Source organism: Pempheris klunzingeri, chromosome 20 (assembly GCF_042242105.1).
Source record: "Pempheris klunzingeri isolate RE-2024b chromosome 20, fPemKlu1.hap1, whole genome shotgun sequence".
NCBI lineage: Eukaryota > Metazoa > Chordata > Actinopteri > Acropomatiformes > Pempheridae > Pempheris > Pempheris klunzingeri.
In genome coordinates, this window is record NC_092031.1 from 21,440,059 (window position 1) to 21,459,236 (window position 19,178).

The 19,178-nt window shown below is 42.1% G+C and overlaps 1 pseudogene; it reads left to right on the top strand.

Annotated features, from left to right (window-relative positions):
• Positions 1-18,736, top strand: part of LOC139220234 (piggyBac transposable element-derived protein 3-like) — a 29,780-nt pseudogene extending 11,044 nt beyond the window's left edge.
• The last annotated feature ends 442 nt before the right edge of the window (positions 18,737-19,178 follow it).

A 19,178-nucleotide genomic window follows, 5' to 3' on the forward strand; every position in this document is an offset into this window, starting at 1 on the left:
AGTCAAAATGGTAACGGGTCTGTGTTTGTATATCTCCTTTCTAGTCATTTCGACTATTCAAAACTCATTTTTACATCACATCCTCATTCACCCATCATTCATTCAGGAGGAATTTAAGATTGAGGAGACAATAAACACACACATTCACACACTGAAGCTATGCTTCAGGGACAAGTTGGGGTTCAGTATCTTGCCCCCACGCTGACTCACAGGAGCCAGGGATCGGACCAGTGACCTTCCGATCGAAGGATGACCCACAGCCTCCCAAAAGGTGACTAAAGACAAAATGGTTGCAACTTAAACCCCCTGATGTGTGGGTCAGAGGTAAATAAAGGCCTAAGCTGTTTTGTCTCTTGGCCAAGGCCTATTTGTAAAGCTGTATGTGTGAGTGTGTAGGATGAAGGTGTCAGGTTAGGAAAGGATGGTTAGTTGCATGCAAGACAAGTGTCTGTGTGAGCAGAACTGACATCAACTTAACTTTATGGTTGCACAGTAAACTACAACACATCACACTAATCAAACTCTATGAATATTAAAGCAAATTACAACCAGTACATTAACAATGTTAAACCTTAGCCATGTATACAGTTATGCTATGCTATGTATGCAGTTAGAGTTTGTTACCAGTCCTTCAGTGTGTTGCTTTCTTCACTGGTGAATCTATTGATGAGCCATGAAGGGTTGTGCTTCTTTATCCTTGCTGTGCTGAGCTCTTCTCACCTGGTAACTAAATTGATCACAAAACATGACGCATCAGGATCAGTCAATGAAGTGAGTGACCAGGATTGAATGATAGAACACATTGTAATTCCATGCTGTACTACTGTACCAAAGCATTTACTTCATCTTCTCCTTGTTGTACGTCTTTGTCACCTGGTTTGAGAACCACTGAGTTTATCACATATCTTATGAACTGACTAAATTATTACTTTTAAAAAATAACTTTATTTTTATGTTGGGAGATTCAGTTTTTCAAAATTCTGTTTCTATGTTGGAGGTAAAGTGGCAAAATGAACTTGCAATGCTCTCTGCACTTTCATGTCAGCCAATTCATCAAAACACTGTTGAGTCCTCACTGTGTGGAACTTGAGCAGAACTGTTGATGTGGATTTTGAATGCAACATGAAGGGGAAGAAATAGGGGCAATTTTATGGCTGGTACAAAATGCATCAGAGTAGAGACTCCATATAAGAAACTAAATTTGCTTTCGCCTGAGCAACACAACTCAAGTCTCTGAATACAAACTGAGACGGAGGGCTTAGGAGAATACTCTCCTAATTCCACCAGGATTGGATGTGCCTTATTTCCAAGTGAAGTGCTCACTGCTACCATTCTTTGCCCTTTGGTCCTCCCCTGCTATCTCACTTTCAGTTATTAGTTTCTCCTTTCCTTTTTGCAGTCGGGGTGGAGGGGCTGTTAAAAGGGAAGAGGTGAGCTGACCTCATATATATCAAATCAGCCCTAACAGAGGACAATTCATCGTCAGATTTCTTTTTGATTAGCTTCAGGCAGCAGAGGGCCAGAGGAGCACACGAGCCTGATAACAGGCAATCAGTGAGGGCCACAGGTGAGCTTGCACATGTCTTCGTTGGGGTAATAGTGTTGAGACCACGCAATTTTTTTCATAGGATTTGTTGTGTTGGTAATGATGCTGTACATAAACACACACACACACAACAAAGATATGCGATATCTGGTTGAAGAAGAAAAAATGAACAGAACAGCATGTGTGCAGTCACACACACACACACACCAGACTCCTGCAGCATTGTTCCCATGTGCACTCTGTCTCATGACTCTATGCTTCAGTGGCCATGTTCACATTGTTTTACAATAGTTTTGGCTGTGTTTATTGATTTCAGTTTCTATAGCATATTGTTGCTATGGGCTTTGTCCAAAAGAAAACCAGAGAAGGACCTGTCACAGATGTCTTCAAAATTAGGGATATTTAAGATGCAAAATCTAGGTCTTCAGGAAAAGTGTTGAAATGCCAAAGCAGAAATCCTTTCCTGAGGGATGTTAATATTTGAAGATCTACTTGGTCACCCATGTCTCTCCCCCACAGTGAGAATGACAGAGCTTACTAATCAAAGTGTCTCCCCACACTGCCTCATTCTGTTGATTACAATGATGCTTCTGTCGCTTAGTCGTTCCCTTCACTCACACATACTTCTGTGTTGAGATATTTTTAGCTCTTCTAGTTTTTGATGTTTTACGTATTTTTAGCTCTTCTAGTCGAGCCTTAACGCTCTGTAAATCAAATTTGTAAATCAAATTATTTGGAGATGACTGGAGATGTACTGACAACACAATGGAAACAGGTTTATTTAATTCTATATCTAATTTAAATGATTTTGATTTAAAATTTTAAATGATACATATATTTCTATTACAGGTCTTCCTGGTTTTTGATCTGATCCTGTTCTAATCAATGAATCAACCAATCAACCAAACAATCTTTATTTAAATTCATAATTCATAACAGCGTTATCTCAAGACGCTTTCCATAAAGAGCAGGCCAAGACCAAACTCTTTAATTAAGAGAGAGACCCAACGATTCAGGAATCCACACATGAGCAAGCATCAGATATTAGGCAAGGAAAAAGTCCCCTTTAACAGGAAGAAACCTCCACAGCAGTGATTCATGAAGCAAGAGATCCACAGCCAGGAGAACCAGGATCCACAGGAAACAGAGAACCAGAGCAGGAGAACCAGGACCAGGATCCACAAGAACCTGAGAGATGAGAAAAGCACAGAAAGGCTCCGGGGAAGATAGCAAGTTAGTAACAGACATTAAAGAGACATGAAGCATAAGAGGAGGAGAGAGGAGCCCAGTGCATCATGGGAGTCCCCCAGCAGTCTAGGCCTATAGCAGCATAACTAGGGGCTGGTCTAAGGCCTGAGCCAGTCCTAATTATAAGCTTTATCACAAAAGAAGGTTTTTAGTCTACTCTTAAATGTAGAGAGGGTGTCTGCCCCCCGAACCCAAACTGGAAGGAGATTCCACAAGAGAGGAGCCTGATAGCTGAAAGCTCTGGCTCTGGGTGGCTGTGGGTCAGAGGTGTAGAGTGGGTCGTTCCTCAATTGGAAGGTTGGTGGTTCGATCCCTGGCTAGAAGTGTCCTTGGGCAGGACACTGAACCCCAACTTGCTCCTGAAGCATAGCCTCAGTGTGTGAATATGTGTGAAAAAATAGTCTCCTCCAACTTAGATTCCTCTTGAATGAAGGATGTCATGTAAAAGCTCTTTGAGTGGTCGAAATGACTAGAATGGCGCAATACAGATACAGACCATTTACCATTTACCCCACTGCAGGCAGTGTGTCCAAAATACACTCTTGGCATTGGAAATGAAGTGGGGTTTTGATTAAGACCTGACAATCGTTGGCCACGACATTTCACAACCACCAGCAAGACCAAACGCTACAGCAGGTGCAAGCAGTTGACTCTGTTTACATCTGTTTCATCAAAAAGGACAGATGTTGATCTCAGTTGTCGAACATTTAATGTGACGATGAAAATCATATTATCACCATCTTGTTGCTACCGTTTACGGTCCCCCAGATGCAAATTCAAAAAGTGCCCTACAGAATTACTTCCTGGTTGTATATGGACGTGTGTATGTGCATCTAAAACTGTATAGACTGTTTTTGTCATGCCCTCCACCTCTGCCTCTTCTTCCTCCTAGGCTTTGGTGTGGATGTGTCTGATTACAGGAGTGAAGACAGCTGTTCAGGAGTTGGTTACCTGCTGACATACATCAGGTCTTTAAAAACCTGGTTCAGACTCAGATCGTAGACTCTGCAGTCTGTCACACTCCAGCCTTTTTTCCCTGTAGTGCTATTCTGCCTGTGGTTTTTACCTCTTAACACAATCTGACAACATGACCAGACACTGAAGGAGAATATTGACCACTTGAAAGACCTCTCTGTAAACCTCAGAACTCTACGTAACCAGATTCAACCCACCACTCAGACAGCTCATAGCTCACAGCGTAGCTCCTACTCCCCCGGCAGTTGCCAGGGCGGCTGGGTGACTGTCCGGTGGAAGCATGGCCCTAAGGAGAAGCCCACGGTGCACCACCACCCAGTTCACGTTTACAACCGATTGTCCCCACTCAGCGACACACCCACTGAGAAACCAACTCTGGTAATTGGAAGCTCCATAGTCAGAAATGTGAAGCTAGCGACGCCAGCGACCATAGTCAAGTGTTTTCCTGGGGCCAGAGCAGGAGACATTGAATCCATTCCAACTGCTGGCTAAGGATAAGCATAGATATGGTAAGATCCTAATCTACATCGGCGTGAATGACATGCAAACCAAAGAATATTAGACAGCTGGAGGCTATAGCCATGAGGAATGGGCTAAGATTCCTCAGGAACATGTTTGCAGCAGGTCATAACAGCAGAAAGGTGCTCTATTAAGTACTAAAGATGCTTGTCGAGAGGGGGTTGAATAATTTTGAGACTGCAGTCGTCATTTAAAGTGGCATATTTTGTTGAGTTTGGAGAAACCCCCTGTAATATTAGTTGTGTAGAGCCATTTCAATCGTTCTTGTCTGAGCTATTCATTGAACACAGCTACGAGTTTGTAAATTTGTCCAAACACCTAATTTGCAATTAGGGTAAATAATTTTGTTTGCAACTTTATGTACCTCCTTTAAACAAATAGTTCCACAAACAAATCTCTCTCTCAAAACGACCCAAGGAAACTAAAAGCCTTTGTTGCCACAAAGGGTAAAAAGACAGTGCTATAATCTTATCTATCCACCTTGTTCCATCCAGTCAGACAGAACTTATCAAGTGTTTCTGTGTCTGGTGTGTGTCAGTGACTTTGGGTCCTTGGTATAGAATGAAGACAAATTCTGCAGGCTTCAGTGGCCTCCGCCAGCAGGCAGGGTGGTACCGTAGAGAAAATGGCACGCTCAGCAACAACCGCCATTCTACACGCAACACACACACACACACACACACACACACACACACACACACACACACACCCTTATTAAGGCAGTATGGAGGCGAATGAAGACATATGTTTGTGTATGCGTGACAGAGCATGTTTATGCATGAAGCTGCAAAGGAGTTTGAGAAATGAGCAGGAGACAAAAAAAGTGCTGTATAGGAAAGCAACCTTATGTCCCTGTTTCTGTATTCAGACATTGCTTTCGGAATAAAAGTACATGTGTCTGCCATTTCTTCCCCTCTGGCCTAATGACATCATCTCCCTGAAGCACAAAAAAAATTAAGACAAATACGGTAAAGAATGCAGCGTGTTGACAATACTGATAAAGATGATAAGGACTAATTGACAGGATAGCAGAGGAGCCTGAGAGTTGGAAGCTCTGCATCCTGCACTACTTTTGAGGACTTTGGGAACCACCAGTAGGCCTGCATTCTGGGAGCACAGTGCTCTAGTGGGGTAATACGGTACTATGAGTTCTTTAAGATATGATAGAGCCTGACCAATAAGAGACTTGGATTTTAAATTCTATTATGAACTTTACTGGAAGGCAGTGAAATATGATCTCTTCTCCTAGTTCTCGTCAGTACACGAGCAGCAGGATTCAATAACTCCCAGATTTCTCACAGTGGTGCTGGAGGCCAGAGCAATGCCATCCAGCATAGCTACAGTATATTGTTAGAAAAGCTGTCTCTAAGATGTCTGGGGCCAAGCACAATAACTTCAATAACAATAAAGTTTAGCAGCAGAAAATTGGTGGTCATCTGTCATCAGGACTTTACGTCTTTTAGGCAGACTTGGAGTTTCGTCAACTGACTGGATTCATCTGACTTTATTGAGAAGTGAAATTGAGTATCATCTGCATAACAGTGGAAATTAATGGAGTGTTTCCTGATAATATTACCCAGAGGAAGCAATTATAAAAGGTAAATAATATCGGTCCAAGCACCGAACCTTGTGGAACTCCATATCAAACTTTAGTGTGAATGGAGGACTCATTGTTGACATGTACAAACTGAAATCGATCTGATAAATAGGACTTATACCAGCTTACTATGGTTCCTTTTAAGCCAATTAAGTGTTCCAGTTTCTGTAATAGGATGTGATGGTCAATGGTATCAAATGCAGCACTGTGACGACTCCTGCTCCTCCTTTGTAGATCGTCTCACTTTTCTGTTTTGCACTCTCTGGGAGCTGTTAGAGGGTGGAGCTGGGAGTATCGCATTGTCTCCTACCCATCAGGGTGTGGCCTCCAGGGAGGATGAAGGGCCCGCCTTCCTGGGAGCTCAGCTCTCTCTCAGCTAGATATCAAACATCCACTACACTGCTGACAATTGATTCCCCGCTATCTTCCACACTCCATCTCGGTATCATTATGTGGGACAATTTATGTTAAATAAATCGTATTCTTTTACAGCCTTAGCAGTGTGTTGCGTCCCTTCTTGTTATCACCCCTGAGCCAGGTGGTAACAGCACTCAGATCTAACAAGACAAGTACAGAGAGAAGTCATCTGTCAGGTGCCATAAAGAGGTTGTTTGTAACCTTCACCAGTGCTGTCTCTGTGCTATGGTTCGCTCTAAAACCTGACTGAAAATCCTCAAATAAGGTATTGGAATTTAGAAAATTACACAGCTGATTGGCTGCTACTTTCTTGAGGATCTTTGAGAGAAAGGGAAGGTTGGATATAGGTCTATAGTTGGCTAATACACCTGAAACAAGGGTGGGCTTTTTCAGAAGAGGTTTAATTTTGGCAATTTTAAAGGACTGTGGTACGTAGCCTGTTAGTAAAGACTGATTGATCATATCCAGTATGGACGTGTTAATTAAGGGTAGGACTTCCTTAAGTAGCCCAGTAGGAATGGGGTCTAGGAGACAAGTTGACGGTTTGGATGAGGAAATCATTGAAACCAATTCAGGAAGATCAACTGGAGAAAAACAGTCCAAATGCACATTGAGCCCAACAGCTGTATCCATGATTCCTAAATTTGAGGTTGAATTAGAGCCTGTTGAGGGCAGGAGGTGATGCATTTTGTATCCAATAGTTAGAATTGTATCATTAAAGAATCTCATGAAGTCGTTGCTAAAAGAATACAAGGATCAGGTTCGGACTCTTTGTCAGCCTGGCTAACGCACTGAAATCTAGGGCTGTTTTTATTTTCTTCTATTAAGGAGGAGTAGTAGGCGGCTGTGGCATTACAGAGGGCCTTCCTTTACGTTTCAAGACTGTCTTGCCAGATTAAGCGTGGTTCTTCTAATTTGGTGGCATTATCTTAAATGCTGATGGAATCACTTCCTTAAATTTGGCAACAGCGCTATCAGATAGGCATCTAGAGAGGACATTTTTTTCCACATGGCACATAGTGTCATGTTTCGTCGTGTCTGTTAAGTTGGTTTTGTTCACTCGTGTTTTGTATCGTCTCTTACTTCCATCTAACCAAGGAAAGTATTGCAACACCTTTTGTCTTATATTCAGAAAATATTGTGAAATCTTGTGTCTCATTAAAACCTGTTAAACTGACTAAAAGCTTCCTGGTGTCCGGCTTTTGAGTCCTCCTTGTTCTTGAGCCTCTGGTTGTAATACATAGTCCAGCAACAAGAAATCAAACATCATCTCGAATGGTCCGATAAAATAGAGTTTCGTGGAAATACCATATACCATATGCCTCCTTGCCCAGAGTCTTGAGGAATGTGACTGGGGGGAGTGGCTTTTCTGCAGAACTCCTCTTCTGTTAGACTTTGTAGATTTAAATGAATTTAAATTTAATTCTAATGCAGGCCCAAAGAAGCGTGTAAGACTGCAGCTCTGCCTCCTGGTCTCAACTCTGGACTGTCAAGTTTTGGGACAAATAAAATCAGCCAAATTTCAGGATAAGAGAGCTGCTCCGTCCAAAGTCTAATCAGACCAGGTCTTCCCCAGAAAAATAAAAAAGCCCACATTCTTTGCTGGGCACCACATCGGCAGCCAACGGTTGAATGACATATGGATATGCATGTCATCATTTGTCAGACTGGAAAGGGGACCAGAGAAAATTACGGAGCCCAATATTGTTTTAGCATAATTACACACCAACTCCACATTAATTTTACATCCCCCCGTGCCAACTCTGCTGCAGCACTCGCCGTACTTCATGACATCAGCACCCTGGAGATTGCTCATCCTGATGCTGCTTTCATCATTGGAGGTGACTTTAACCACTGCAACCCATGGACTGTGCTACCCAAGTTTTACAACCATGTCAACATTCCCACAAGAGAACAGGATCTGGATCATATCTGCACCAACATGCGGGATACACTCAAAGTTGCCCCCGCCACATCTCTGTGTTTCTGTAACCGGCCTACAGACAGACTGAAGTGGACCAATCCTCGAATAAAACGATTACTCAAATAAAATGCTGGACTCCAGACACAGAGTGTTATACAGGACTGTTTTATACAGACAGACAGGGACGTGTTCAAAGCTGCAACTACACAAGAGGACTCTTCCACAAACAAAGAACTTCATGCAGAGAACGTGACTGGCTACATCAGTACCTTCATCGATAACATAGTACCCACCTCACGTATCATTGGAGACAATAATGTGAAGAGTACAATAATGTCTGCAGGCAACAGTGAACCATGGTGGAGGTTCTTTAAAAGTTTGGGGCTGCGTTTCTGCAAATGGAGTTGGGGATTTGGTCAGGATTAATGCTGTCCTCAATGCTGAGAAATACAGGCAGATACTTATCCATCATGCAAAACCATCAGGGAGGCATCTGATTGGCCGGAAGAGAAGGGGAGATCGTAAGAAACAACCTTATCCTTAATGTAGTTTTCCAGACCCAGCAGCGAGGCGTTGCACTGTGCTATGCTGCTGCCGGCTCAGGCCCAGCAGTCCCCCTGTAGCATCGGGACCCATGGGTGCCATGCCGAACAGCAGAGCTCTGTGGCACACCCTTGGAAGGTTGTTCCCACTTGGCAGTTCTCACAGGCAAGCTCTGCCAGGTAAGTAGTTAATTGTGAACGCCACTCTGGCTTCTTCGGAGGCAAAAGTCTGGGGCTGCAGGGGAAAGAGAATGGAGCAGTTTGCGATGCAGGGATTGCAGCCCTTTGATCTCCAGAGTAGCGCTCTGGGTTTTCCCACCTGGGGCTCCGGGAACTGGCGACGGAGCTGATAGCAGTGGTGTTGCCACTCAGGCAAAGGCTGCTGTCAGTTGCTTGGGTTGAGAAGCGAGTGCAGCTAGCCACAGCCTGTTGGATGTCGGCTGCTGTGGAGGCAAACCGAGCCTAGTGCTTTTGCAGCACCGGCTCGATTCTGTCTAGCCAGGACTGTGGCAAATAGGAGTGTGCTGGATCCATTTCTGGCCAGATTGTACTATAATGGGAATGTTTAGGACCCAAATGGATGGCTGAATTTTTGTTGACATCCTAAGTCACCTTTTATTAAGCTTAAGTGAATGCAGTTCAGAATAACAACTTGACTCAGAGTCTCTTTGTGCTTGGAGTACAGCCCAGAGTTTCAGCTAGTAAAGTCAGATCAGCAAGCTGGAGAGCGGAGCAAGCTTTGTGAAGCAGCGGGTCCGGAACCAGGTGAGTCTTGCATCAAAGAGCAAACAACAATCTGGCAGTGAGTGAGCAGTGAAGGCCTAAATACTGGCTTAATGAGTGATCAGGTGCAGGTGAGAAGAACAGGTGGTGGGAGTTTCCTGATTGGTATGAGTGGCTGGCAGGTGAGTGGAAAACTACTGAGAGGAATGTTAACCAGAAGACTGACTGTGACAGTAATGGAAACTGTGTTCGTCTTCATAGCAACAGTCTATGAGGCTAATGGGTAATGACACTACTTCTGCTATCAGAAATGGACAACAAAACTTGACTTTTTCAGAATTCAGAAAAAGAATTCCACTTTTTTTTAAAATGGTTTTAGAATCAAGGAGGAAATAATTCAGACAGATGGCCTTAATAGTAGTCTGTCGTACGGTTGAGCCAGCAAGGGCACTTTTCATGTTTCTATGTTAAGAAATGTTTAATAGGTAAGAGATGACCGTGAGGAAAAGCGGACCGTCTTCACCTCCATAGAAATTATTCCACTATCAATAACTGACAAAAAACAAAACAGTCCTATTGTTGACTTATCAAGCACACGTTTTTTACCGGCAGACGATCCTCGAAACAAACATAAAATGAGAAATAACAGTATGGAGTCTGAGCTCCCAAGTCCTACAGAAGTCCTACTGGCAGAAAAAAGATAATCCCATACGAATATAGTTTGATAATTGTGCTGATGGACGTGAAAAAAAAAATTGTGTCCACAGAAACCAGTTAATAGACCTAACGTAATGATGATTTCACAAACATCCGTGAGACTGGGTTGGACGTGCACACCCATCTGCATTTGTAGAACTGGCAATGGGACAATAGGAGGGCCCTTTCTCTTAAGTCTGACAACAGAGCTCAAAGGGAGCGCAGAAGTCTTGTTTTCTCTCAGACTTCTTGAATTACAATATGCTGAAAGGTTATTATGGAATTCTTGCCCAATGACACCAAAAATAAACTGAGTTGTATTGTACGAAAAAACCATAAAGTGACACAAGAAATAAACTGACTATATTAATCAATAAGTGTGCACAATAAAAGACAAATACAACTGAACATTGCCAAAAGTTTTACCAAAAAGTGTTCATGTAATATATTTTTCTGTTTGTATTGATTTCTTCAACCATTTTTTCCTATAATTATTTATTTGTTTCTGTATTTATTTCCCAAATATCTAATTACAAATTTAATTTTCAAATGTTAGGATTTTTGTCACTATTTTTCCCCATTCATTGTGAAATAATTTTCCCGGGGATTGCCATGACAAACAAGGGCAAATGTAGGCCTATTTTCCAGTAATAGCCTGGCTGCCATCATTAGACTTGTTATCGTATAGGAGAAACATAAACATGCATGCATGTGTTCACACACACACACACACACACACACACACACACACACACACACACACACACATACACACAGAATGGGCTTTTGCAAATGTATATTCAAGACCAAATAACAAACAGACTTAACATGAGATTTGTCCATTCACAAATCACTAAGAGATTTGGGCATTAATAGTCATGCTTTTAATCGTTTAAACTTCAACTTAATTAGAAAGATAATTGCATACTGTTGAAAGGGTGAAACTTCAACAAAGCGTAACCTGAACAGTCACACACACACACACACACACACACACACACACACACACACACACACACACACAGACAAGCCAAAACATAGGAGCAGAGAAATGACTTGATAGAGCAATCTAAATTTGAGTCAGATGTTGAGAGGGGTTGTTAGTCAGCAGAGTGGGGGGATTTATGAACCAGAAAGGGACTGAAAAAAACACCCACATACAGGCCTTGCAAGACTGCATTGGTATGCAGCGACTGGTGGCGACCCAAATTAAAACGGAATGTATTACACAGGATTTTACACTTGGCTTACCAGGCTGAAGAAAACTCATCAATCCACAAAGTAAGAGATAAATCCAAAGGAGCGACAGGACAGTGGGGTGAGTATAGGGTGCAGTGGAGGGGTTCCTCTACTTGTTTTCTGACCTTCTGAAAAACACGCAAACAAATTCAACTATACGCAGACATTTTCCATTATTTTCTTTATTTGCGCATTAGGTTTGATGGTAACATACAATAAGACTACATTAATTAACATAGCAATACTCACAGTTAATCATTTACTAGGGTATTGATGTTAACTGAAGTATTTATTTATATGTTATTTAATGGTTTATAAATGGTAATAATGTTGCTACAGCTTTAGTTGTCCCATGTTAACATTCATTACTTTGATAGATGTTAACTGTACGTCATTGTTGTAAACTACGTTGCTGTTATAAATAAATGAAAGATTTGAAATAAGGAGAATAAAATAATTAATTGGGTTATAGATAGCAGATTCTGAGTGTTAAGTTCATTATTGATCTTTTCAAGACAATAGAGCAATTATTTCGACAGTAACTCAAATGATAATTAGGTTTCCCTACTGTTTGAGTCAGAGCCAGCTCTGTTCAGCTCCGGTGATCCACACAGCGCTGCACAGCCTTCACACAAGGCGATGCACTGAAGCGCAGGAGCAGCCGGACAGTTGGTCAGCTGTTGTCCTCAGCAGGTGGTAAGGTGAAAACACTGTAAGTTTACAGAAGTACAATAAGACGTTTTAAGGGGAAACTTAAGTTCAAAACAATTTCAAAAGATAAAAATACTAATGCTGAGATAACCTGCTGTAGTTCTGACTTTTAAATTGAGGATACCAGCTCCTGAATGGTATCAGGCTACATTTGTTTTATACAGCAGTTTTAGTTTTATATGTCTTTTTTTCAGTCTGCAGTTTGTTCATGCAGTCTGACTGGACGACATTAAAATGATTTCATTGATTCACACTTAAGATCATTCACTATGGTCAGAAATGATCAGTTGAGTAACTGATTCATAGAATATGTACAAAAAACACATGAATGAACTGCAATCGCCATTAACACACATTTACACTTCTAACAAGGTCTTCTTTAAATCAGAATCAGAATTTAATATGCAGTTTTGCTAATAGTGAAACAGAATGTTAAACATTTGGATTTAATGAACTAAACTATCAAGGTTAATAGACAACATTCTAGATCCAATAACTAACACATTTTACATTTCATAAACTAGGAGTTTAAGTATGAGGATTTACTGTAATGAACCTAATTCCTGTAGATTCATCATTTCACAAAGAGCCTTCCTATCTATGATCACTAGAGGGTCGTATAGTTCCATGGTATGCCATCCATTTAATTTGTATTTCTGTAACTTTTTGGATACAAATTCAGGAGTTGGACTGTTTAAAAGACAAAAATGACATGTGCTGATTAGGGTAAGTTTAGTTATTGTGTGATTGGATACTTTAATCACACAATACAACTTTATTCATATGATTCTGGATCTGCAACGCGTCAACGTCTGGAGAGAGAAAAGCTGAGAGAAGGGATGAAGAGCGGGTTGGTGTGTGTGTGTGTGTGGTGTGTGTGGTGTGTGTGTGTCAGCCAGAGAGAAAGAGGCAGAGGGACAGAAAGAAGAGAATGAGGAATAATCGTTTCTTATAAAATGTTAATGAGGTTAATATCCCGTTTATATGAGTTTGTCAGGGTGTTCCATTGGGAATGTGGAGTCACATCGAGGGTTCTTGTCCTGTGTTTCCAGCTTTTCTGACAGTGGGGGGGTCGCCAAGTGTCCTTGTGTCCTGCTCTTAATTTTGTTACCATAACAATCAGCTGGAGAGCCCAAAACTTAGGGTTGAGGTTGTTACGGCCTCCCCACAAACAAATCAAACAAAGCTGTCTAGGGGCAGGAGGCAGCAACATATAAGAAAAAGGACGCCAATACAGGTAGTTGTCTATTTACCCACAAGCTTTATTTTAGAACAAATCCCAAACAAACCAAAAGTGAAACAAAAAGGGACTGGAGACCCCGGCCAAAAGAAGGGAAACGCCGGGCCAATCCTACAGCGGATCGTCGCTCCTGACGTCTCCCCCTAAACTATTAAAGACAAAAACTAGAATAAACAAAAAACGGATAACGTGGCTACCGGCGGTCTCCAACCCAAACTAACAAAACAAACTAAAATAACAAAATCCCAGCCCCTAAACGGGCATGGAAATGAACAGGCTTGGGGGAAAGGAAAAACCAAAACAGAGGAAGGAAAAACCTCCTCTCTACCTGCACCAAGAGTCGTCAGCCATGTGTTCTGCCTCTCCTCCTCCTCTCCTTCCCTCTTATCCCCTCCTCCTCTCTACCTGAGTGGTGATTTACCTCAGGTGCGCAGCAGGTAGAGGAAGGAGGGAGACAGAGCTGACAAAGAGAGGGGGAGAGAGAGAGAGAGAGAGAGAGAGAGCCAGCAGCAAACTGCTGCACGTAACAGAGGTGAACAAAGTGAGTTGAGATCCACTGTGAGAGATAAAGTGGTCCTGGGGCCAGAAGGTCTGTGGTCTTCTTGCCACAATCCCCCATTTGATCTGACGGTGTCTTGTCTGAAAAGGGAGCTTTGGATCACTGTAATGGGACACCATTGAAAGAAGACAACAGGTGTCAGCAACAAGCATAGGATGTGAGTTGAGGTCTCTTTGGATATTATTCAAAAAGGAAAAACAAATAGAGCAACAAATAACTAATCTATGACTGAGTTCTAGTTCATTTAGCTATTGTACAATTACAACACAAGCCCTAGGCTTATTAAGATAGCTATCAATCACTGCACAAGCTCTAGTCTAATGGAGGGTTCTTTATCTGGTGGAGGCTGCAGCAGCTGTAGGATAGTTTTTAATTAGCTGCTGGTATCTGACACACTGGGTGGTTAGGCTCAGCGCTTTCTGCTTATTTTAGCAGTCCTTTTGCGCAACTACAAGTAGTTGTTGAATAGTTAAACTGCGTGGCCACATTTGAACACCGAGATGTTTGGTGATTGGGATGGAGGTTATTAGTGAAGATAGATTTGAAGGTCAAATTTTCCATCCCTGGTTCATTTTCAAAGCCAAAGTAGGCTCGACACAGACAAGAGTAGTGGTGCTGAGGAGGCTCTTTAATGTCTTCTTTAGACCGGTTTCTTCGTCGTGGTACATTTCTTCCTGACGCACCTGTCAACCAGGCTCAGGAGGCTATTCTACCCATTCTTTACATTTGAAAGTACAAGGATGTTGGGCTTCCCTAGTTCTGCCCCTGCCTGCCAACCGAATCTCACAGAAGTTCACGAAATTTAATTTATTATTTCATGTTAATGCTATGACCATCCATTTTGATTTATTTCTCCTTATGTCCTGAAAAATCTTTTGTTTGGTCAGTTTTTAATGGTGGAAGTGGCTCGACTGTGTCTCTGTAGGTGTTTCCTGGTTTTCCTCAGTGTTGCCACTCTGCCTTTTTAACATTTCTCAACATAAAAACACAAACGTGTCCTTGATGGCTCAACAATATGACAGACTACCGTTAAGGCCATCAGTTTGAATTATTTCTTTACCTTGATTCTAAAAACAAAAAGAAAAGTCCATGAGCCTCATCGACTGTTGCTTTGGAGACGAACACAGTCCATTATGTATTACGCTACAAGTCTTGATTAATACTGTGATACTCATGTCATTTACATTACTGAATTCCTCATCTAGAGGCAGTATCATTACTAATTCGGCTGAACTATATATTCGATGGAGCCAGTCTATGATGCCTCAGCCTGTCTGCCGTGCACACGACCACTGTGACAGCCCCTGCAGGTGGTGTGACTACAGAGCAGTGGTTGCATGTGATTCCTTTGGGCTTGGAAGTGCCCCGTTTGACCTGTTGACACAACGACCTGACCCTGGATAAGCAGAAGATAATGGAACGATGGATGGATGGATAGATATTTGATATGTGCGTTATTCTTGTCTCTAAAAAAAGGATACTGAGTTGTGGGCGAGATAGATAGATAGATGATAGATAGATAGATAGTGAACTCAGTCAGTGAGCTGAAGAAGAATAAAAAGACACCATTGCACATTGATCAAGAGGGCGCCTGGAGACAGAGAGAGAGAGTGAAAGAAAGAGTGGATGGGTCATGTGCCACTGCCCTTGATTGAGGTGCTGTACAGGCTGATTGCTCTGGAGACAAAGGATTCTCTGAACTGCTCAGTCCTCAGCCACAGCTTGAGGTGCCAGTGAGTCCAGGCTCCTACCCAGCACTGAGCCAGCTTTATTAACCAGCTTGTTTAGCTGCCTGGTGTTCTCAGCTGTCATGTTACATCCCCAGCAGACTGCAGCACAAAACAGTACACCACCGACTGGTAGAACACGTGCAACATTTCATTGCAGACATCAAAGGACCTGAGCCTCCTGAATAAAAATAGCCAGCTCTGTCCCTTTTTGTAGAGGACATCTTTATTCAGGGACCAGTCCAGTTTATTGTCCAGGTGAACACCTAGGTATTTGTAGGATTAAACCGCCTTGATGTCCTCTCCTCCAATGTTTTCTGGGTGAAGTGGGGGCTTACACCTATGAAAGTCAATGGTCTTAACCCCTTGTAGACTACTGTCACGAATTCGACCGCTTCCGGTCTTGATGCAGCTGAGGTGGCCTATGTATCCCACTAATACCGGTTGATGCATATTCCACACATACCAAGGATCGTATTGGAAGCGTATTTGCCACCATCTAGCTGTCGGAGCGTAAACTACATCCGGTTGATGAGGGCGGAAGTGTTGGCTCGGCAGAGCACGTGGATTTTGGCTGCTAAATTCGGGAAATTGTCCAAATATGAGGTAAGTTGTGCTAAGATAGAAATACATACCAGCTTATTGGTTGCTTCTACTGCTAATATATCGGAATAGACTACACGTGACGAAAATTGTGGAAGTTATTTGCAGATTTTCGCGTTTTCGCTACATTAGGCACTAATGGCTGCAAATGAATAATATTGTATTTAGGTGCAATATCATAGAAATTCAAATTCCTGTGCATATATTTCAAATGCTTTGATAAATTTAGCTCCTAATTAATTTCTATAATTATTGTAAGATTCAAAGTATTTATTGTCATGTGCACAGTAAAGAAAACATGTTTCCCTGTACAATGAAATTATTTGCTGTCCACAATGAATGCCAAGTACAACTAGTAGTATAAAAGGTATAAATTAGACAGCACTATGTACAAATATAATATAAAAAATATAACTATGCAGAAATAGAAATATAGATTATGTACAACTGTATGTGCAAAGTAAGTGTGCAACATTGAATTATGTGCAAAACAGAATAAGAATAGCATTGCTGGGATATAAATGCAATTTCTGCCCTTTACTTTTAGGCACAACTAAATGGACGCATCAACTTTCTATGGGAAGCGAGCTGGTGGACTTCAAACCAGGGTTCCACCAGTCGAAAGCGATGACAGCTGTCTCAGTGACAGTAGCGATGAAGACTACAGACCTACACCAGGTGATGAAAGCAGCAGTGATGAAGACTCCGACAGCAATCACGACGCACCTGCTAGCACCAGTGCTACTGGTGCAAGAAGGGAATCAGCTGCTACTGCAAGGGGAGGACGGCCAAAGGTAGTGTGGGAGACGGTGTAACTGTAATGGGTGTGTGGATGGGCACGGAAAAAGACAACTCAACGGACCGTTCTCCAGTGTTTATTCGATCTGCAGAAGAGATTAAACCATGTTAATCATCTTCTGGTCTTTTTTTCTTTTCTTTCCTTTCCTGCACTTCTGCTCCTAAACATGTAAACATGCAGTGTTAGCTAGCTAACACAGGGCGGACTGCTGTTTGCGCCAAAAATAACGAAACTAAAAACATCCATAAAACTTATATTAACGGTAAAAACAACACAAAACAGCTTGGTAACTTAAAAGTATGCAACAATAAATAATATGCACCAAAGATTATAACTTAAATGGCTACATTTCCAAAGAAAATAATACAATTACAGCAGCATTCTCTCACACAACTTACCCCCAGCAAGGCAATACGGCGTTGTGAGGGGTAGAAGGGAGGAGCTACGGAAGCCCAGGAGGTAGGAGAAGGCAGAGTGCAGAAAAGTTTATAAGACAACGGTAAATAAAAATAACTCACTGAGATGAAATTCACAACTACTCAAAATAATGATTAAATGATAAATAATAATAATTAATGAAGTACATTTTTAACTCCGTTACACAACAACAGAACTCTGCAAAAGACATTCCAATTTGGCAAGGTGCTCTTCCCGATGCTGATGAAACCAGAGAGCCTATTCAGTACTTCCGAGACCTTTTTGACGCTGATCTTTTGGATACTATTGTACAACAAAGTCATCTGTATTGCCTGAACCTGACATTGGTGCAAGTGGAAACATTGTCCTAAAGCTTACACAAGTTATTCACGGTGCTGCCAATCACTTATTGTATTTTGACAACTGGTTTTCTTCCTTGGATTTGTTTGCTGCTCTTGCGAACAAGGGGATACCAGGCCTTGGGACTGTGCAGCAAAGTTTCAGCACAGACACCAACATGAAGACGACAGAGAAGGGAAGAGCGACACTTGAAGAGAAACAGGCTGTCGTAGTAGTAGAAATAAGAGCAGTCAAATGGTTTGACAATAGAGGGGTGATCGTCGCCAGCACTTTTGCCAGAGCCCAGCCTGTTTGTAACATAGAAAGATGGCACAGAAAGTTGAAAAAGAAGGTTTCTGTGGAATGCCGAAGCATCATCAGCCTGTACAACAAGTTCATGGGCGGCGCTGATGCTCTTGATGCACTAATTGCATATTATCGCATCCAGATAAGGTAAAAAAAAGTGCTATCATAGGTTCTTTTTTCATTTTGTCAATATGGTCATCGTAAACTGCTGGCTGTTATATTGATGTGATTGTGATTAACTGTATGTTCCAAGAAAGCAGCAGGATTTGCTTGCTTTTAGAGCATCAATAGCACAGGCACTCTGCATGCAAGGCAAGGATATGTCAAGGAAGACAAGGGGGCGGCCTTCGAAAAGAATTCGAAAAGAAGCAACATCGAGGTCCAGCTAAGGCTATTCCAACACTGAAAGTCCGTTCAGATGCTGTGGGTCACTGGCCAGTGGTTGAAAGTGGGTGGCAATGCTGCAAACGCCCAAATAGCCATGTTGTTGACCATGAGCAGTCTCGGACAAACAACCATTCGCCCTCACCTTGTTTATTGTGAGGGACAGGGAGGGCCCAGGTGATACAGGAGATGCAGCCGCTGTTAGGATTCTTTCTGCTGAAGTGATGGAAGAAGGGATGGGTGAGGCTGTGCCATCATGGGCAGGGCAGACACGTTTGTAGGAAGACTTCAGAAAGACCAGATTGTAATCTGATCTACCAAATATTGGAAGGGCTGACGCAGTGCATGCCTCCTTGGCATTTGCATAAAGCAAATCAAGTGTCCTGTTTTCCCTGACATGATTCAAATCGTCCGATATAACAATGAATGCATCAGGGTGCTGGGTCTGCATCTTGCAACAGCATCATGGATGACGTCACACTCAGCTTCTCATTTTTCTGCTTTGTTGTGGAGACAAACACATCCGATTTGCATTACATTACAAAACTTGTATTATTACTATGACACTGTCTCATTTACATTACTGAATTAAATCATAGATCATCTAGATGCAGTGTTGTGAGTAATTTGGTTGTACTAGATATTTGATATCTTCCACAGATATATC